Source organism: Chiloscyllium plagiosum, unplaced genomic scaffold, assembly GCF_037043375.1.
Source record: "Chiloscyllium plagiosum isolate Xiang-an unplaced genomic scaffold, Cpla_swu_hap1 HiC_scaffold_39, whole genome shotgun sequence".
In the NCBI taxonomy this organism is placed as follows: domain Eukaryota; kingdom Metazoa; phylum Chordata; class Chondrichthyes; order Orectolobiformes; family Hemiscylliidae; genus Chiloscyllium; species Chiloscyllium plagiosum.
This window is the reverse complement of record NW_028270177.1, coordinates 24,224,330-24,247,110: the sequence shown is the minus strand read 5'-3', so window position 1 is coordinate 24,247,110 and position 22,781 is coordinate 24,224,330. Positions and strand designations below refer to the sequence as shown.

At 37.7% G+C, this 22,781-nt stretch overlaps 1 protein-coding gene across 2 annotated transcripts in view; it reads right to left on the bottom strand.

Moving 5' to 3' along the window:
* Positions 1–22,781, bottom strand: part of prtga (protogenin homolog a (Gallus gallus)) — a 119,172-nt gene that overhangs the window by 21,163 nt on the left and 75,228 nt on the right. The gene's annotated exons all lie outside the window — the stretch shown is intronic.

Genomic DNA, 22,781 nt, shown 5'->3' with positions numbered 1-22,781 from the left:
GTAGGTCCGCAACATATGACAAGGTGACAGGATTAGAATAGTGCTTTAATTTTTGTTACATACCTATTAATTAACACTATACAATTCATCATGCTCATAATTTATTATTATACAATTAATCCTAAATGAACGCTGAAATTCAGATTTTCATAACTTTCCTTACAAAGATCTCCACTTACAAATTGTTTTCAAAGTGAACAGGGCTATGATTATCACAACAGCTCCACAAAGTGAAATGTAGATTCATCCCTGGCACTCAATCATAATCCAAATAATCTAGTCAGAAAAATAACTGGAGGAGGATTCACTGGGCTGCTGATTTAGTGTCTGGAATTAAACAGTCCTTCTGTCTCTCTTGACATATGGGTTCAAAAGGATTAAACAGGGCAAATGCTGGGAAAACCTGAAGGTGCATGACTGCGCAAATTCTTTTCACTGAAAAAGATTAAATGATTATGTTGACAAATTACAGACTCTATAATGCAAAGCACCTCCACTTAGCTTTTCAGTAAAATAATGTACCGCTGAGAAGATATAGTTATTGGCATGAGGTGGATAAGCACATCATAGCACATTAAATTGTCATTGGGAGGGGGAGAAAATCAAAATAAAGTTATCAAAGACACTGCAGGAATTTTAAGAGTCAGTAAAGTACATTATAAAACAACAGAAGTACTTTCTCAGAAACTTGGATTCAAAAATCAAAAAACTCAGGTTTTGCTTTTAGGTCTATTAGCACAGTTTTTAAAAATGGCAATAGTGAAACACCCAATAAAAATCAGCTTAAGTAAATAAATGCGTGAATAAATGGTGAAGTTTCTCCTCTAACTTGGATATGCAGTGCTCTCATTACACAGCATTACTTTTGCTGCTGCTGTTAATGGATCACCTAAAACAAAAGCACAGCTTTTGCTGTTTTAATGGTTTCTGGAAACCAGATAACCTACAGGAGGGCTTAGATGCAGAACACTTGTAGTGCATTCAAATAATCCCCATAAAACCTGAGAGCCACCACTTATCAGGAGATCTGCTACAGACCCATTATTTATTATACACCATCTTTGTTAAAAGTTCAAACAGTGGTAACAGTGGAAATCTTTACGTTAAGATAACACCATCTTAGTAAAAGGACTGTAGAGAGTTAATGCTGCACTGTTATTGTCTCCATCATTCCTGAAATGACCTTTGTTATGACCCTCTGTCCTCTTGTGGCTTTAACTTCAAAAATTGTAACTACAACTTTAAAGGAATGAAAATTTCTTGTATCCACTCTAAGTAATCCAACATACAGCCATTTAACACCAGGCAGCCATTGGAATTTGTATTGCACTTCCAAACTTAAAAGGTATAGGAAAAACAAATTAGTGACACTGGAACACGATCAGATTTACAATTTAATTTTCAGAAAATGCTGTAAAGTCACAGAATTTTTTAATGTTCATTTCAAAATAGAGTCTTTGATAGAAATGACTTGAGCAGTGGTACATTGTTACATTGATGTAATTTGTGTTGTGGGATTCAATACATGGTGCAACTTTAAATATGGCTTTCTGTGCCAAAGTTTCTCAGGTAATGAAGACTGTGCAGCAGCGTTTATATATGTGTGTGTGGGGGGGGTGGGAAAGGAAAGACTGCAGTGGTCTGTCAAAAGCTCAGTTCAAATAGGAATGGACCGGAAGGTCAGAAAAACGAAGTTACAGACATGCTAAAACAAGAGTCATGAAAATTAGATTCAACTGTTTAGAAGGTCACATGGTGGAAATAGTGAGAAATAAGACCCAATACAAACTGTGCAGCCACAAAGGAAGGAGGAAAAATACTGGACGGTCAGCTGTAACCAAATCAAAGATTACTTTAGTGGGTTTATTAGGAGTCTTAAACAATTAAATAGTTCTGTGCTGTTATAATTCTGACTTTGCCTGTTTCGTAAAGGTAAAGATACATATTGGGATACAATTCTGGAAGGATTACGAGCCTTCACATTCCTCAATCAGTAACTGTTTTCACATATGAGCCCAACATCAAGTTTTAACATGCTATTCAACTGTAAGGGTATCACAGATAAACTGACTCCTGTTCTCACTTGAGATCCAACAGACAATTCCAGTTGTGGTCACTATAGAACTCAGAAACATGTTGCTCCTCCTCAATTTTGTCCTGAAGACATGAACCAATTAATGGCTCACCACAGTGCAATGTCAGACCCAAAATCATCTTGAACTATTTTACTCACATGTATCCCTATGGAAACATTAGAAAAGTAAATACACACTAACAAGAAATCAATAAAATTGGTCAAGAAACAGTGAATGAAACTTTTTGCTATCAGGTTCCAAAGAGTTATTTTCTCAGACAGTAAAAGGAAACTGGCCACAAAGTCTAAAGATCCACAAACTGTCCTTTATATGAAGAAGGAGGAACATCATTAATAGTTCAGTAGTAAATTGTTTATGTAAAAAATCAATTCCAGAACCAGCTGGTTTGCAGCAACAAATCACCACATGGCTCAGGATCCCACTATTGGTGCATTAAAACCCAGAATAAAGCCATCACTGAAGATCCCATTGATCTTGCCAACAGCTGCAAAAGTTACAGGACCTTTCTATCATCAAGTACAAATGGCATAATCGCAGATCAGAGCTACAATTTCACAAACATCAAACTACATATTCAATGTACCAACAAACATTCCACAGTAGGTCACACTGGTTGAGACATCATACACAGAATAAAAACACTATGGTTTCAAGTCCAGAAGCAAACTTTGGATCTTGGTTTACAATTTAATATTTACTTCCATAATGCTGCTCACTTAATTCCAAATGAGCAAAAAAACTTTCTTTCTACTTGTTTACACTTTAGACCTGGTTAAAATAAACAAGAAACGCACTTGGAAAAAAACCATCTAGAATTTAAGTAAAACAACTAAATTTGTAGAATAGAAAACCAAGAACAAATATTAAAATCTGCAGAGTAATCTAGGAGACATGTTCTAGAATTGCAGATTGAATTTGCTTGCTTCCTCACTCCAGAGACTTCAAAATAATCTGTTGAATCTCCCAAACTAATGAGGCACCATCTCAAAGGATTTTTGAAGCTTGAATATTTTAAAGCATGTCACAGTTCATTAGACAACCTTCTGCATCAATTGAGATACTTCGATGCATTCTGCAGCATCAATCTGGAGATACATTTTTTTGCATATCCAAACTGTAAGTGAAACACTAAAGAACTACTAATGTTTCCACACAACTTAACGTAACCTGATGATCTTTTGGGAATCTGTTTAACTATTTCACTTTAGAGCTTTTTAGAAGAAATTTAGGCCCAAAATCTCAGTGCTTTTAATGCAAATTAAAATTGAAATATTAATTATTCATTTGAGGAACTTGTCACAGAAATTTAATACACAATAAAAGGTTAATTTGATCCATAGTGCTTATTATAGGCCTCACTTCAGAGGTACTTTTGCAACTTTCCCTCCCCCTATGCATTGGGCATTTTTTCTTCGTGATTATCTAATGCCCCCTTAAATGAGTTAATTCAGCTGATTTCAATGGTCACTTGTGATTATACGATGTAATAATATTTCCTTTTTTTGAAAAGAGCCTTCCCTTTCATGCTTCAAGTGCTAATCTTAAAATGTATGCACCCTTCATACGAAATCACTGGCCAGTGGAAATAATCATGCAACAAATAACATCTCAAACTCCAACATTGCATTTCTCCAGTTATATTATGTGAGATACCCCAAGCTACACAAACTATGTGACTAACGTTTAAATAACAGTCCTGCAAAAAAAAAAATTGATTATTCTCTCCTGGATGTTATATTTATTATGTTAATATGTAAGGCCAGAATCCCACTTAGGGCTTTCTCTACCTGTAAGTCTGATTTTAAAGATTGTGTAGTTGAAGAAATACAGGTCAGTTTTTCTGTATTATGAAGATCTATTTTACTACTCATTCAGTGTCCTTTCACAAAGTATATTATTCACATTAGCCACACAACTGCTTACTTTTGAATTAACTAATGAGAAAGATATGCTTCTCACAAAAATCAATGTTTTAAAAGAAACAAAATGTTTTACAAAAATAAACTCACTACCCATCTGTGGTCAAACAGAAAAAGTTGGAATTTGAGAAGTAATCAAGTTAACACAAGGTGAAAATTCACATTGTAAGTTTCTATGTGATTCTTAGATATCCTACTTGGTACAATAATTGACAACACTGAACTCTCTAATGTGGCACAATTCTTTATCCAATAGCTTCCAGCAATACCTTGCAGCATCTTGATGCACTTTCAGACAGGATAATATTTAGCCTTGTTTATTTTTGAGACTGCCAATTGTTACTTTACACCAGTGGGAATTAAAGAAATAAATCAAGTCATGCTAGTGCAATGCCCCATGCTCATTTTTGATTATTTCTCCCTTACTTCTCACATCTAAACTAGTCCACACCTCAGACAACCATAACAGCGCATGGAACACCTCCACTATGCCATCCTTTTTAGGAAGTGACTTGGTTGCTGCTCTTAGCACCTTCCCAGGTTTAGTTCAGAAGCTTGTATTGGTCCCCCACTAAGTGTTGCAATAGTGGAACTCTTAGAAATCAGGTGTGAAGACAGTTTGAGAACCGATAAAGTGGAAAAGTTACAATGCATTTTGGTTTCCATAAGGTAAAAAGGAAAAAACACTCTTCTAGAACACCAAAAGCTAGATAATTGGAATTACATTTTAAAAATTGCATTTTCACATGGTATAGGTTTGCTTCAGCTGCATCATCAGTAAGGCATTCATGACATATGTTTTAAAACCAAATAATATTATTGGGGAAATTCTTACGATCCTTGCAATTATCCATGGCAACATTTTGCTGCAGTCTGAATGGTTCATGGTTTCTAGCACCAGTCTTCCAGACAAGCAGGCTAGGGTTACACTCTTTTTAAAAAGAGAGATTTAGACAAATTCAATTTTAAGCTCTCAAAGCTCAGTAGGTTAAAGCTATCACGCAGAGTGATACAGTTTTTACAACACAGAAAAAGGCCCTTCAGCGGTCATCAAGCACCTATGATATTCAATTCCACTTCCAGCATTTGGTCCATAGCTGTGCATGCTATGACACTTCCAAGTGCACATCCAATTAACTCTTAAACATCTAAGAGTTCCTGCCTCTACCAACCTTTTAAGCAAAAAGTTCCAGATACTCACCATTCAATTCCACCCAACCTGCTGCTCCTTACCTTAATACTGCATCCCCTAGTTACTGACCCTTCAACTAAAAGAGGGTTTATCCTGGATTATCTTCAATATCTATGCTCATTATAAAAACTTTGAACATCTCAATCAAATCCTCCCTCAGCCATCTCTGCTCTAAGGAATACAAACCAAAATCAACCCACTGATAGCCCAATATTAATCAAAGCAATACAGACCCAAAACACTAATATCCGATTGTGCTGAGTTCCTGATTTCAAGCTGAACAGCCAATGAGCCAAGCATCGCTCTGCTAGGTAAGAGAAGTGACAGCAGCACAAATTTCTCAGAGCTCCCAATACTAATTGGCATGTGTCAGATTTCAGATGTAAATTTTGTTAAACAGGAACAGCACGGACCTTTTTTGGCCTACAGCGTCTCGGTATTCATATCGCTGAGAATGGCAAATTTAGCATTGCAAAAGCTTCATGGTAGCCAAGAACGACATCTCCACATATCCAAGCTTTGAACTAGTATCCAATAGTAATGAACATGTGTTTTTCATGTCCAGTGTGGTGCATGTATGCAATCAAACAATCCTAACTGGACCATAATGTGTCTGAGTTGTTAGTTCAGATGTTTTATAAGCTTTTTCAACCTCATGGTTTCCACAGACATTATACTGCATCTGAGACACAAATAACAGCAGAGGGGAGATAATGGCCTAGTATTATCATCACAGAATTCCAGATAATATTCTGGGGGCTGGTTTCAAATCCCACCACAGCAGATGGAGAAATTTGAGTTCTAAAAGATCTGGGATGACTATTGCCAAGTGACACGAAACAACATCTTGTTCACTAACATCCTTTGGAATCTGGAATCTTTACCTGGTCTGGCCTATGTGACTTCAGACCATCTGGGCAATTAGGGGTGAGCAATAAATTCTGGTCTGGCCAATGCTGTCCAGATTCCATGAATGAATTTTAAAATAAAAAAATAGTTGGCCACATAAAAGCACAATATTGTGGATACTGGAGGTCTGAAATGAAATTAGGAAGTGCTAGAAAAACTCAGGTCTGGCAGCATCTGTGGAGACAGAAGCAGACATAACATCTGGACTCTTTAAAATTAGCTGCTTCTGTCTCCACAGATGGTGCCAGGCCTGCTGATTTTCTCCAACACTTTGTTTCTACACCAGTTCTCTGGAACTTTGTTCAAGGATTTATAATTCAGCATATACCTCAACAGAACATACTGTTGGGATCCAACACTAAACCCAGTGTCAGATATCCACATAATTTTACAGCAGTGAGAAATCAGAAGCAGGAACTCGAGTTTGCATTCCTCAACTTCAAGCCACTGAAGCCAGCTAGTCCATTCATACAACTGGTACTGTGCAGGCGACTGTTTGCCATTCTCAAATGGATATGTAACAATTGCTTTTTATTTTATAGCATAAAACCTTACATTCTATCATGAAAGATCTAGAATGATGGAAACAAGAATCTTAAATTGTGATGTAAATGAAAACTGTATTTTAACTTTTCATTTTTGGTATCACACTGTAGTCTTGAAAATTGATAACTGCTCATTTAAAAAGTTTCACAAACATGTCAAAGTATTTTAGATGACTTGCCAAATGCATCATTGCCAGCAAATGTTTGCTGACCATTCACTACCGTTGACAAGCTGTAAATAGCTTGGTTTCAAAAAGGTGATTCCTTGTTGGTCAGAAATATTTGTGAATCTCAAAAAAGGTCATTCAAACAAAAAAAGGTGACTAACGGGTCACCGATAAAAAAGGGGGAAAAAAATAAATCTGGGGTCAAAGCCATGAAGAAAATTTTTTTCCCTGAAGGGTCATTCCACCAAAACATTCATTTTGTAGTGATAAAGACAAAGACAAACCCCTGAAAAATCAGACCACTCCGGTTCTAAAAAGGCCCCCTCTGGGACCAAGCAACAGATAAGAGCTGGCTAGACAAGACAAAAACAGTGCCTGAACGCAAGATTTACAGCTGTTCCTTTTTAAAAAAAAACTGATTACTTAATATAAGATGAGATTTATCCAGAGTAAGACATACATAATATTTGTCTGTAATCCAGGCTAAAATTTTGACTACAAGCAAAACAAAAAAAAGTGGTTGCCCAGTTCTGAGTGAGCTTACAATATATTGTCCTGAAGCAATCCAGTGGGGCTAGCCTGCTGGAATACAGTGCCCCAAGCCCATTCTTAGAACACAATAAAGCTGCAGCAATTATGCAGGAAAGAATCCAACCATGTTAGATGGTGACATCTGGGCCATGCCCTTTGACACTGTTAGAATCTGCCTTGACTAAAGTCTGCTTTTGAAGCAATAAGAGACTGAAGTCTGGGGGACTGCAAAGGGAGTAGTGACACAACAAAGCCAAAAGTAAGGCCGTATGATGTTACAGAAACCTCTAGAAAACAGTTTTTCCTATTCATAACAACCAGACTTCAGATATTGCAGCATTCAAATGCAGAAAATCAGTGCAAGTCTATCAAGGTGTTATTCATAAAGCAGTGATGAATCCTGCTCAGAGCCATACAGCACAGAAACAGACCCTTTGGTCTAACCAACGCATGCCAGCCATAATTCTAAATTAAACTAGGCCCACTGTCCTGGCTCAGATCATATCCCTCCAAATATTTCTTATTCATATACTCATGTAATAGCTGAAAGAAATCTAGAGATAATCTGAATCTCAAGAGTAGCTGCAACATCTACTCTCAATCAACCACTTAGTGTTTGGGGCAAAAAAGCACATCTTTTTAAAAACTTCAAACTCTGTTATATTATCATAAAGAGTGAAGAGAGGAATTTATTCATGCCTCGGACGTAGTCACAACAATCCCCATAAAATGCTATTAAACAATTACCCCATTTTGCAGCTCGGTGAACTTTCAAAGCACACTGGAATAAATTAAAACCATACCAGGCTACATACAGCCCATTCATGTTCAAGTGATTCAAACTATGTATTGTCCATTCAGATTTTCACTTTTGCCTTCATTTAACATGAAATGATCAGTTTAACACATACTATATTTACATTTGCCAGAGAAAGGAGACATATGTACATCGTGAGCTAAACAGAATTCTCAGATTGCAAAAAGTTTCTGATCTGGCAACAGCAGCCAAAGTGAGTTTATTGTCCAAATCAAACTCAGAATGAACAATTCCTCCCTGTGTACAATCAAACCATTTATTGTGGATGAAGAAAATCAAATTTACAATTGTAGAGTGAACCAGATTTGAGGTTTAATTGCTGCCCCCATTGTAAATCCTTCCACTTCTTCATGGTCACCTGATGTTTATGATTTATTTGTGTAATCCTGCCTATCTTAAGCCTTTGTTCTGCCCTCTTTGAAGGCCTTCGGGTCAAACACTCCCTTACCCCTCCAACCCACCCCCAACTCCAAAGTAAATGGTTCCTTTTCTGTTGGGCAGTGTTGTTTGGAGGTGAGAAATCTTAAATCAAGAGAACACCAAAAAGAGAAAAAACTCATTAATAGATAATTTAAAAATTACAGCATTAAAAATAACTCATTCAATAGGGTAATTGAGGTCCAGCTGATATTTCAGTGACTAACATTAACCAATGTAAATAGCAGTGTCAGGACACTGCAAAAAGGAGATATCTGTTTTTCTCCAAAATATACCCTCAGGCCAAGAAATACATTTTTGAGAATCAGCATGGCTGTATTAGTTTTTCATGGGTTAACTACCATTGTGACCTTGTAACAGAATGAAAACTTACATTTATCAAATTGGTTAAATTGAGACAACAAAGCTTGTGGCTGATACAGAGAACAGAACTATAGGATACAAGTATTTGAATTTAACTAAACAGCATTGTTGCTTGCAATAACCTTGTCAACAGTACTTTGCCTCTGCACAGCTGTGACCTGTTCAGTAGATTTGACAGTACATAAGGGTCTGCAACTTTACTCAAACTGCTAAATGGAAATTTATGGTTCTCAATATGGTTTATACAAAATCGGCTCACAGAGAAGGGATTAAAAGTTATACAAAAAGTGAATAAACCTCGATGCCCAATCTCAAGTTTAAAAAAAAGTTGACTCTTAGTATCCAATTTTAAAGTTAATTTAGACTTAAATGGTTGTCATCAGTACCCTCAAGTAATTGCAACATAAGTAAAATAGTCCTTTCATGCTACAGTTAGGAGTTGGATCCAATTCCAGCTGTAGAAAGACTTGGTTCAAATGAGTCAAGCATGGGCCATTAATGACATTGGTGAAAGCAAATCTTTTCTCCTGATACACTGGCAGAAGGGTGGGACATCTCTTCAATCACTTGTAGTCAGAGGTGACCAGTCTGTATCAGTTTTCCCAGCATCCAAAGGATGAAAAGGTGTAAATTATTATTTCCCCGAGGCTCATGGAGGAAATACTTGCCAACCTTTGGGGCAGCAACCAAGGCCCAGTGGATAAAGGCCATTATTTAAAGGTGTTTCTGCAGAAGGAGAACAAGGGTCTGTTCAGTTGTTCGACTCTCTTAGATGATGCCTTAAAATGAACATAACCATTTTCCTGCTCAAGTAGAAATGCCCTTTTTTGGCAACTGCAGAGAAACTTTGGATATATATGTCAAAATTCCAATGATTTGTCTCTGCAAAGACTACACAGAACTGACTTAGAATATTTGTATGTGCTTGTAGATGATTTTTATGAATAATATATATATTTCTTTAAATAAAAAATATTTGCCAATCTGTTGTTGCATTTGGCTTTGTAGGTATCTGATTAAAAGGGACAAGTTATCAGAAGTTATTCCCCCAAAAATGTTCAGTGCACGTTTATCATTTGTGAATTTTGGAAAATTAGCAATTCTTTATTGTCCATTAAAAGGTCCATCAGCTGAACATGAAACTTTTCAGAGAGTTATAAAATTGCTAACAGTATCCAAATCCCTCAAACGAAGGAAACTTCTCTGCCCTTTTTGTATAATGGAAAGGAAGCATTGAGAGAGAATTTATTATGAAAATAATCTAACCAAAACTTCTTCCTTATATTCTACAAAACTAATTGTATAAACAAGTAATGGATCTGAAAAAGTTAGAATTGTTTGATGCGCAAACACCATTTAGAACAAATCAAACTGACACAATGAGGTTGCTTTACTACAAGATACTGGTCAATTACATTTAGCACCCAAGAATGATATTTTGCAGAGTGGAACATCAATCACAAAAGAAAATAACAGTACTTCCAAACTCTCCAAAATGGGTTGCTTTCTAAAGCTAAATTTTAAGATTGATTAATTACAATGAAATTTTATGTCAAGATTTTTCTCTGAAGTTCTTTGAACTTCGGGCAAAAGATCTCAACAAGCACATGTAAAATTTCTAGCGCAAGCACTAATAATTACAGAATGTGAAGACTTCAAACAGAAAACAAGGAATTTCATATCTCACCACTAAAAACTAATACCGGTGTTCAAACCACAGTCCAAAGTAAGTACCTCCTACGCTCCAGAAGTAATGAGGATGGGAATTACAATTGAGGAAAATGACCTTGCATTTAGGCAGGATTCCAATCCAAATGGAACACTCAATTTGAAAGCTAAAAATTTAATAGGCTGGTCATCAGCTCCACATTCTCTAATAGCTAGATAATAAGTCTTCGAAACACTTTGGTTACGTACCTTAATTAGAAACAGGAAAATATTGTCCCGTTAAACTTCCTCAGAATAACCTAAAGCACTTTACACTCCAAAACTACTTTATTGACAGTGATCATTAGTGTTAAGGAGGCAGATGAAGCCAATTTGGCAACAGCCAGGATCCAAAAAGATGATTAATGTGGACTGAAAGAGAATAGATCAGGGTATTTTCTAGATGGCAAGTAGCTAAATTCAGTGATGTCTGAAAAAAACGTGGGAGGTTTGGGTGCATAGATCTTTAAAGTGACAGATTTAAAAAATAATTGGGGTAACTGATGAAAAGCTGGCCTTTATCTCCAGTCCTCTGGTTTATAAGGACACAGAAGTTACGAGGCAGTACAAAAACCTGGTTAGACCCCACTTGTAATACTGAGCACAGATCTGGACACCATACCTTAGGAAGAATATACTGGACTTAAGAGTATAACATAGGTTTACAAGAATGAGATGTGAACTTCAAGGGGTGAAGTTAGGAAGAGAGATTATGTAATTTAGGCTTGCTCTCTCTACAATTTAAAAGTTTGGGGGTGATCTGATTAATAGCTTGAAGATTTTAAACAGGAAAATACACAGGGTAAAGATAAGCTATTCCACTGGTTAGGAATTCTAGAACAAAGGGACATAGTCGAAAAATTAGGGCCAAATAATTCAGAAGAGATGCTAGGAAGTACTTCTACACAAATGGTTGTAGAGGTTTGGAACACACCTTCACAAACAGTAGTTGATGCTGGATCAGTTGTTAGTTTTTTTTGTTAAGCAATGATATTAAAGGATATGGTCCAACAGGAATTAGACCACAGATCAACCATGATCTCACTAAATGGCAGAACAGGTTCAAGGGGCTGAATAATTGCTGTTAGTTTGTTCCTAATGTGGCAAAATAATTCCACAATTCTGTGAATGGTTAATTTATGAAGAGAAAATGCTGGGGATAGTCAACACATTAGGCAGGGTAACAAGAGAACCCTAAACATTCATGTTATGAAGTGACTTTTTAAAAAATAAATTCCAACTAGGAAAACAGGGCTTTGTTCAATATCTCTGCCAAGAAAAACCTAAATAGTAAGGCTTCTTGCACTGTGATAATAGCCTCCTGCCAGTACTGGCAGTCTAGTGCCTCTACGTGGCACTTTCCAGCTGTTTGCAAAATAAATTATGTAAAATGGCTTGGATTTTTCATTCCCCCTCAATTTTATTCAGATACTTGTATTTGCATATGTATACGTTTCTGTGTATTAGGCAGGGAAAGAAGGGAGAAAGTGAGGAGAGTCCAGGTACCACTATAAAAACTTCAAGAATTTTAAGCTAAAACCTTTTACTGGAATAAATTTTGGTAATTTCAAATTATGTCTCCTTCATCTACACATCCCACCTCCCATCATCTGGCAACTAGACAAAAGTCTCTTAATAAGAAAATATGAACTCTAAGAATTGTGCCCTGGTATTTGTGAATAAATCAGAATAATAATTTTTATTGATAAGATTGATGGCTGATAAGTTAATTAAAATTTGAGACGAATGTCAAGATCTGTAGTCAAAGTTGCATAAATATTCCTTAACACATTTTGGGAGTAGCAAGCGGGTCACTATTTGAAGAGAAGAAAGAGGCAGGGTAAGTCTGTCTATCTCCACTTGGTGTACAAAAAAAAGCATTGAAAATAGATGTTAAACTTCGTTTTTACTATCAAAAAGCAAATGCTTATTAAATATTTACATGCTCAACTCATACTAAACAGAGAAAGCAGTATTGGTCAGCAGCTTCAAAGCCAACTGGACAAAATTAGGCTTCATGGGGAGGGGGGGGGGTTGGAGAAACTTGTTTACTTCTGCTGCTATGCAGACTTGTGTCAATTTCTTGGAGATAGGTTGCCTGCACAGTTGCTTCATTGATATCATTGAACACTGCTGCGTTGGCCACCCAGGTAGTAGTGCACAGTGCTGCTTTCCCCAATTTTGCCATCATTTGTTTAATATACTTGCTAATTAATTCAGGAAAATCTTAAAAATATTTTTAAGAGGTGCTACTGCACAAGTCTTGTTCAAAAGTACATTACTTGAACAATCAATAAAAAGTGCGAATGAGTTGCCTTTAAAGAACTTGTGCAACACAATGCATGTATTTTTAAAGTGGAAAACAAATTGCTGACAGTTCTATTTTTAAATAAATACATTTCACTTTAGAAAACATTCTGCTATGACTGCGAAAGTATTTAAAAACTTAGCATATGAAAGAGCTCTGCAAGCTGAAGCATCTTTTCAAAGCTTTGACTTGGTTGCACCCTACAGGATAATCACACATCGGAGGGTCTCACATTTTTCTGAGGATAAATCAATGCAGAGACACATCTTGCCTTACAATTTGATTATGAGGCGAAATCAGTGCAAGCTTCACATTTAGATTATCTTCAACTTTTCTTAATAGGTGAAAGCAATTTTTAAAGTTGCTCACAAACACTTGAAAACTATTCTATGTAATTTCTTGTAACATTAGATTTCTTATTTGAGAAATACTAAGCAGGCAACTTTTCGCTTAAACATGTTCTTGCCAATTTTCTGGCATTATATTGTGTACATCTTACTCTATGAGCAAAAATGGGCTTGCACAGATGTGCTTTAAAGCTAATAAGAGAATTGGCTTCCTACACAGAACTGTTGCTGACAATTTGATTTTGGATACATCTATTCAATGCAGAGATTTTCATTAAATGAAGCAACATGTAAAATGAATATGACATAGGCCATTTCTAAAGGTTTAACAATGGTCAGATCACTTACAGATGGGCATTGCCATACCATACCATTTAGGTCACTGCAAAGAAAAGTGTATTATGTTAATGATTCACACAAGATAAATACAGCTAGCTATTAACACTGTTTACAAGTCATTCTAATATTTACTTATATCATTACTTGCTCATCCATGAGTCTTATCTTTTATTTATTCAAACAGAATCTTACAGTCTTGCTGATAATTAATCAGATAAAATTGGGCTGTTTTTGATCTCACAGCACTGTGAAAGCCTAATGTCATAAATTAGGTGTAATGTTTTGAAGATGTCCCTTCATCAACTAATTGTGACCTTTGGATTTCTGACAAACATATGGCCTCATTTCTGAAGCAAAGTGCAACAGCTGCTTTGATGCTGCACTCATTTTCTCCTACGAAGTACCCTATAGTCTACAATGGTAGCAAACCTTGCAAAAGTGTAGAGACATTTAGCTGAAGTTTGGCCACATTTCCTTTACTACTGTTTGAACACAGTAGGTTAAAAGTGTTAAAAGAACTTTGATACAGCATTTCTTATAACTTGAGTATGTCCCAAGGCATTCTGCAGCCAATGCACTACAATTTTACTGAGTATAGAGGAATCTCGCTTATCCGAATATCAATTATCCGAATTTTGGATTATCTCAAAATGATCTCAAGATCCTGATAGAAACATTACATCAAAGAGGTGTTTACGACACCAATCACATCTTTTGTTTGCAATGATTAAAATGAACTTGGGTGTACCCTGAACCAGCCTTCCCCAGATAATCTCTCTCACATTGTCATGTATAGGACAAAGGTGGAACTTGTCAAAATGTTGCAGTAAAAAGTTGTGTGGGGCTGTATGTGTGCGTGCGCATGTGCGCTATTTTGAGACTAAGCTCCTAAGGCAGCAGCCGTCTTACATAGAACATAGAAAGGTACAGCACAGAACAGGCCCTTTGGCCCACGATGTTGTGCCGAGATTTAATCCTAATGAAAAATAAAGTAACAACCTATGCACCCCTCAACTCACTGCTATCCACGTGCATGTCCAGCAGTCACTTAAATGTCCCCAATGACTTCGCTTCCACCACCACAGCTGGCAACGCATTCCATGCATTCACAACTCTCTACGTAAAGAACCTACCTCTGACATCTCCTTTATACCTTCCTCCTAATATCTTCAAACTATGACTTCTCCCCATTCTGCCCTGGGGAAAGGTCTCTGGCTATTGAGTCTATCTATCCCTCTCATTATTTTGTACACCTCGATCAGGTCTCCTCTCTTCCTTCTCTCCGGAGAGAAAAGTCTGAGCTTATTCAACCTTCCTTCATAAGGCAAGCCCTCCAGTCCAAGCAGCATCCTGGTAAACCTTCTTTGCACCCTCTCCAAAGCCTCCGTATCTTTCCTATAGTAGGGCGATCAGAACTGGACACAATATTCCAAGTGTGGCCTCACCAGGGAATAGGATTTATGAGTATTTGGCAAAGCATATTGTGATTAAAGGCAGTCAGCATGGCTTTGAGAGGGGCAGGTCATGCTTCACAAATCTTATTGAGCTGTTTGAGGAGGTGTCAAGATAGGTTGATGATGGTGTATATGGATTTCAGCAAGGCATTTGATAGAATTCTCCATGGTAGGCTCATTCATCACAATATGCTTTGCCAAATACTCATAAATCCTATTCCTCAGAACTCTTTCCAAAACTTTGCTGACCACAGACAAAAGACTGACTGGTCTATAATTGCCAGTGATTTCCCTATTACCCTTTTAGAAAAGAGGAACAACATTCGCCTCCTTCCAATCCTCCAGTATGGCTCCCGTGGAGAGTGAGGCGGCAAATATCTTCGGCAGCGGCTTAGCAACCTCCTTTCTCGCTTCCTGGAGCAGCCTAGGATGAATCTGGTCTGGCCCTGGGGACTCAGTCTTAATGTAGCAGATCAACCTCATCAATCTTGGTCTGGTCAAGACTGTATCCCAGCTCCTCTAAGTCTTCATTGATAACAAGTTCTCTTCCCTTGGTAAAAACCGAAGCAAAAAACTCATTTAGGGCTTCCCCTATCTGCTCAGACTCCACACACGTTCCCTCCGTTATCCCTGATCAGCCCTACCTTCTCCCTGATCATTCTCTTATTCCTCACATGAGAACGCCTTTGGGTTCTCCCTAATCCTTCTTGCCAAGCCTTTCTCGTGGCCCCTCCTGGCTCTCCTCAGTCCATTTCTGAGCTCCTTTCTAACAAGCCTGTAATCCTCTAAAGCGGTGCTAGATCCTTGCTTCCTCCACCTTACGTAAGCTGCCTTCTTCCTTTTGACGAGAAGTTCCTCTGTTCGCGGGATCCAAGGTTCCTTAATCTTACCTCTTCTTACCTGCCTCAGAGGAACAAATTTGTGCATCACTCGCAACAACTACTCCTTAAATAGTCTCCACATGTCTGCTGTGTCCTCTGTGAAACAATTGCTCCCAGCCTATACTTCCGAAATCCTGTCTGATAGCATCATAATTTCCTTTTCTCCAACTGAATATCTTCCTCGGTAATTGCTCCTTTCACTTTCCAAGGCTATGCTAAATGTGAGGCAGTTGTGATCACTGCCACCAAAAAGTGCTCTCCCACCGTGAGATCTGACACCTGTTCTGGCTCATTGCTGAGCACCAAATCCAAAATGGCCTCTCCCCTCATTGGTCTGTTGACATACTGAGTAAGGAAACCCTCCTGAACACACCTGACAAAAATTGGCTCCATCCAAACCATCTACACTTAGGAGGTTCCAGTCGATATTGGGAAAGTTGAAATTGCCCATAACAACCACCCTGCTACTTTTGCATTTTTTCAGAATCTGCCCGCCTATGAGATCTTCAATCTCTCTACTGCTATTAGGTGGTCTGTAGAAAACCCCCAATGCGGTGGCTGTCCCCTTGCTGTTCCTAACTTTCACCCATACTGAGTCAGTAGACAAACCTTCCTCAACAACTTTCGTTTCTGTAGCTGTGATGCACTCTGATTAGCAATGCTACACCCCCTCCTTTTTCCACCCTCCCTGTTCTTTTCAAACATTCTAAACCCTGGAACATCAAGCAACTATTCCTGCCCCAGTGAAACCCACGTCTCCATTATGGCCACAACATCGTAGTCCCAAGTACTGACCAAAGTACTGCTGTTGATGTCGAGACCTGCTGCTCTGGAAGGTGGGTGGGGCAGGTCAGACAGGGGGCAGGGGATGCAGACAGTAGGCTGGGGCACGGACAGGGGTGCAGGGTTGGCGTGAGTGCAGACGGTGGGCAGGATTGGGTGCGCACGGTGGTGCTGCTGCCAGTCTCCTGAACAGGGAACGGACTTAGCAAGTGCTCGCTGCGTCAATCCCACTGAACGGATTTGGGTGGGGGCGTGTGTGCGCACGCATGCATGTGCGTGTGCGTAAGGCTTCAGCAATGCTGCATCTCCCTTACATACAAAAGTCTGTGCGCGCTCAGAAACAAACCCTGAGACAGGGAGAGGAAGCAAGGCAGGCTGAGAGAGGAAAAATGAAACTTTAGAAAACTCAAGCCCCAGAGGAGAGGCATTGAATCAACTAACTGAATAATCAATCATCAGAACAAAATACTGCCCGCCCATCTCTCTCGAATAATCAAGGTTCTTCTGTATATTCTTCTATAAAGTAAGGAACGAGGAAGTCAATTTATGAAAGATCCCATTAACAGCAATGTGATACTGACCAAACATTCAGATTGTGGGATAAACGATCATCAAGATACCAGGGAAACTCCCTTACTCATCTACAAATAGCATGATGGAATCTTTTACAGATAGGACCTCAGTTCAACCATCATCTGAAAGGTGGCATCTCCAACAGTACAACAACATTTCTCAGTACTGTGGGAAGCAAGTTTAATTACATGTTCAATCTCCAAAGGGCCTAGGGGCTAAATTCTCAATTTTGACTCAGAAGGACAATAACCACGACACAAAAACTGACACCTTGTCTGTGCTCGATCTACGCCAAAAAAAGACACTTTCAGTATTTTAGACAAAACACAGAACAATCTGTTATAAGCAATTTAGGTGTGCAATAAATACAAAACCAGTTCACATTTAATAAAGAATGGCAGTTTTAAAAGTTTGTCAAACCAGCATGAATTCCCCAATTTTCTTCAATGATTTAGGGAACCCTAACATATGCTGTTATAATCTGGACAGTATACCACAACTCAGTAAAGAAGACTTCTTTTAAAATGGAAAGCTTTCATTCTTTTGAAAGCATCTGAAATTCAGGAGACAAAGTCAGTCTGATTTAAATTTCAACATATCTAAAGCTGCTTATATTTCACTTCAAATACTGAACAAAAGTAAGTGGCAGCACTCAAATTATAAAAGATTCTAGCTGTCAGTGTTTAAATGTAAAAATATTGCAATGAAAACCAAGACAAAGTCACATTGAAAATACTATTTTGTTGATAATAATCAAGATATTAATCAGGATGGATAACAAACTGCCTTAATGCATTCCAAATAACACTCATCTTAAATCATAAATTGATAGAACATTCACTGCACAAAAAGGCCCTTTGACCCACGATTTCCATACCATCTCTAAGAACTCCATTAGTCCCATTTATCTGCCTTGCCCATAGTTCTGCAAATCTTTTCAGATTCACCAATTTCCTTCTTGAAAGCCAAGGTTTAATCTGCCTTCATGACACACACTGAATTAGAGATTGTAATCATTGACTGCAAAATTTTTCTTCATATCACCTCTAATTCTTTTGCCAAACACCTTAAATCAGTGTCCTTTATTTCTCAAGCCTTCTGCTCATGGGAATAGTTTCTTCCCAGTTGTTTAGTCCAGGCCCCCCTCAACTTTGAATGTTATCAAATCTCCTCCAAAAAGACCACCTCAGTTTCTACAATCTATCCATGTAACAGAGTCTCTCATCCCTTGAGCCATGCTTGCAAATCTATTCTATATCTTCTAGATGGCATTCAGAATTGAATACAATACTTTAGTTGAGTTCAAGCCAAACATTACATAACAAGTTAGTTAATTTCTCTGCTTTTAGACTTCACACCTTTATTTATAAGCCCATGAAGTAGCATGCCTTATGAACACAGAAGACAAGTTAACGGTCTAGGGATGTTGGCCTACATCCCACCATGACAGCTGGTGGAATTTAAATTCAATTAAGAAATCTGGAATTGAAAACTAGTCTTACCAATTGTGTCAATAAACTATAATAGTCATAAATACCCATCTCGTTCATTGAAGTCCTTTAAAGATCTGTTACTCTTACCTATCTGGCCTACTGTGACCCTAGACCCACAGCAACCCTAACTGCTCTATGAAATGGCTTAGAACTCACTCAATTCAACGCTAATTTGGAGTGGCACGCTGGCCTTTCCAGACATGTTCCTATTAAGAGTAAAGAATATTTTCTCAGCCTGCCCTGCTACTTTCAATAATGTGTATGTTTATTCTTGCATCCACTTTAGAAATGTATTCTTTACGTTATGTTGCCTTTTGTTGTTCATAGCAAAAAAACGCATTTCTTAGTATTAAAATAATTCCACATATCCAGATATTTCACCAGCTTGTTTTCTTTTGAAGACCAACACTACCTTCTTCTCAGTCAAAAGTTCAGTATCATCTGTAAATTTCAAATAACTGTGCCCTGTATGCTCAAGATAAGGTCATTAACAGGTTTTGTTTTAAAAAAAGCAGTTGTCCTAATACTGGCCCACAGAAATCCCACAATATTCCATTTTCCAATTCAAAACAATTTGCCACTGCTCTCTTCTGTCACTAACACTTGTGCAACGTTTTAACAAATAACTTTTAGAAGTCTATATCCACATCAATTACATCACCATCATCCCTCACTGTTAACTAACGTGCTGGAGGTAAGCTCAACTTGCCTTAAAAAAAAGGGTTGGTTTTCCTTAATTCATCCACATTTGAGTAAGTGTCTATTAAGTTTGTGCTGGATTCTCTCACTTTGAAAAAAGTGCTCCCACCACCAGGTAAAAAGGTAAAGTCGCCATAGTCGCAGAGGACAATTAGGCTGCTCTTTCAGACAGAGATGACTGGTGGTGATTTAACCAGAGGGTCAGCACATCTCAGGAGAGGGGACGGGTTGAAAACGAGTGTTCTGCGTGGAACACCAGCCAGTGCTGGAATTGAACTCACACTGTTGGCAATCTGCATTGCAAACCAGCCTTCCAGCTAACAACCCCCACCAAACTAACTGACCAGTTGTGATTGGTTTTATCCTTACATCTATTTAAAATGCCTTCTTAAATCTATAGCAGAGCCTTAGTCTTCTTTTCAATAGACCTTTAATATATGTTAGAGCTGAAAAATCACTAGGAATAGAAACTGGAAAAAATTAATCAGTATCATCTTATGGTAATAACAGTTTACAGATATATACGATTCTCTTGAAGATAAAGTACATAAGCAAATCCAAGCAGAATGGATTCACTGATTCAGCCACTTCACTCTCACCTGATCTTCATAATCAACAACTTAGTAAAATTAACTAAAAACGCTTGAATGGACATAGAGTAAAATTTAACTCCAACAAATTATTTAGGAGGTCATCAGCAATGTAAAATGACTAGAGAATCACATACAAATTTCAAGAGCTACAAACATTACAAGTCTGACATTGTTAAGCTCACAGCAGAGAATAAATCATATTTATCATTTTCTGTCCCTCTTTAGCCTTAAGCTTCCAACTCACAGCCCTATGATAACCTACTGCATTTAAGACTGGTCATTCCATTGTAAATTTAGTGCTCCCCTGAGATAAGATTCCTCAATGGCTTACTCCTCAGTTGTATCATTGAACTCTGTCTACAAAGAGACGAGAACATGCCTATACTGTAAACACAAAAGCTCTTCACTTAGTTAACAGAGCTATTAAAGCCAATTACTAGATCAGTCCATCGCTTTTAAAATTCCATAATTGACAAGAAGATTTCCTGCAATATTGGTGCAGTCACATAAAAATTATTAACATACATACCACACATCCCTTTATAACATTGTTATTTCAGACCTATCATTTCTTATACTCTTCAAGTAATTGTCACCATCGGTGTCTAAGATAATTATTTCTAACACGGACATGAGTATTTGACTTGCAAAAAACAAAACATTCTCTAATGAAAGGAAGGACCAGGAAACTTTGGTTCATGAAAATCACATTTGGTAACTAAGCAAATGCTGCTTAGTTACCAAAATGGATCAGTTTTTGAGTGAATTAGTTAAAAATTGGGTTATTTTGTATTAAAAATATATAGATTCCAATGTAATTGCCCAAATCAGTTTTAAACGTTTAGTCTTAGGCATTTCATATTTCGGAATATTACGTAAAAGAACTACATGTTACTTTCTCATTGTCCTCCCCTACAAATTGCAATCCTGCCCTTGGAATGGAGAAGCACCTGTGATGGCACAACACAAACTTGCAAGAGCACGAGGGAGCGGGAGAGGAGAGCATAGTAACAAATACTGGATTTTACTTGGAGTGAGGCATAATTTCAAACTTCTGAAATACAAGTGTTTAAGTAAAAGACAAAGTTGATTATGACATGTTAAGAAAGAGATAATCACAACTTCTAGTTATCATATATAATAGCAATTAAAATATCTAACATTTTGGCCTGTATGCAAGATAGGCTCCTCCTCAGAATATTAATGCCCATAAATTATCAAGATATTTGCATATAATTTGCAGATAGGACTCTTGATAAATACCGTTAATGCATTGAATTCTGTATCATGAAACAGTAAAAGCATGAAGTAAAGACATTAAAAGCAGTTCAGTTATCTTCTTAGGATTCCTGGACAACTTTCAACAAATCTTTAAGTATCAATTGTCAGAGGATACATTTTAAAGACAGCTTGATTAAATCTTTATGTTGAAATGATTCAAAGATTAGTGCACATCTTAAAGTTAGCACAGCAACTTTCCAAACTGAGCTTTCAGAAGGTTAAAAAGGGTCACATCATTGTAAAATGGCACGCTTCCATACAGGTGTTCTTAACTTTATTACATTTTCACACCTTGTTAACTCACAGCAACTATTTAAACACAAACAGCTAGTAAAAGACTCCATTTCCTACCAATTTGCCTCCCCTTTTCATAGTGCTTAGCTCAATTTGTGTTGTCTTTCAGGTCCACCCTGGCCTGTATAACTTTATTGCACCCTGGGAGACCATCATTAAAGCAGGCCTCAAGTGCATAGGCTGAAATTACGAATAGGACATAAGCTCCACCCCAATGTGATTATCCAACTCCTGTTCTTTAATTCATATTCTGCCGAAAACAAAAACAAACCTGAAAATTTCACTTTACACCAAAAAACAAGAGCCTAAAATTGGTGTACTGTTAAAAAAACCAGCAAGAGGTGAAACATGACTCAATACAATGTTGTACTTTTCTAAATGTCTCTCTGTACCTTTATTTTCCTTATCCCACAGGAAGTGGTTCTCGGGAGTAGGTTCACATTTGGATGCAAATGCCTAGCAAATGACCATTTTTCAGGTACAAGTGTAGAAACCTGTCCTTTCTGAATAGCCAGACTGGATTTGAAATGTTAACTCTACTTCTCCCTCTAAAGATGCTGCCAGATCTGCTGAGTTTTTCCACCGATTTTGTTTCGCTATTCAACCATAAAGGTATCAAAGCAGAATCAGATTCCAACTTCATGAGCATTACACGTGCTTTCCAGCTGAGGTTATTAGATTACAAAAATCAAATCAGAAGTGGCAATGTGAACGATTTCTTTCCTCCTCCTAATGTTAAGGCCCCCCAGTACATTCCAGCATAGAAGCCCCTGCATCTCACTAACTAAACATAACCCAGCTGGGATCAGTTAAGCAATGTCCAAGGATCAGAACCTGGAACTTTCTGATCTGCACAGTTGACCACAAAGATCACTTTAGACTCTACATTACGGTGTTAAGTAGTATGTTAAATGCCCCATCTTAACAGGACAAGATAAGTTCCTTCAACCCTGGAAATCCAATGTTTGAAGCACCACCTACCACATTTCTGTTTGCACTGCACAGTATATTATTTAGTGATTTGCCCTGTGAGGATCAATGCTCAAAAGTCA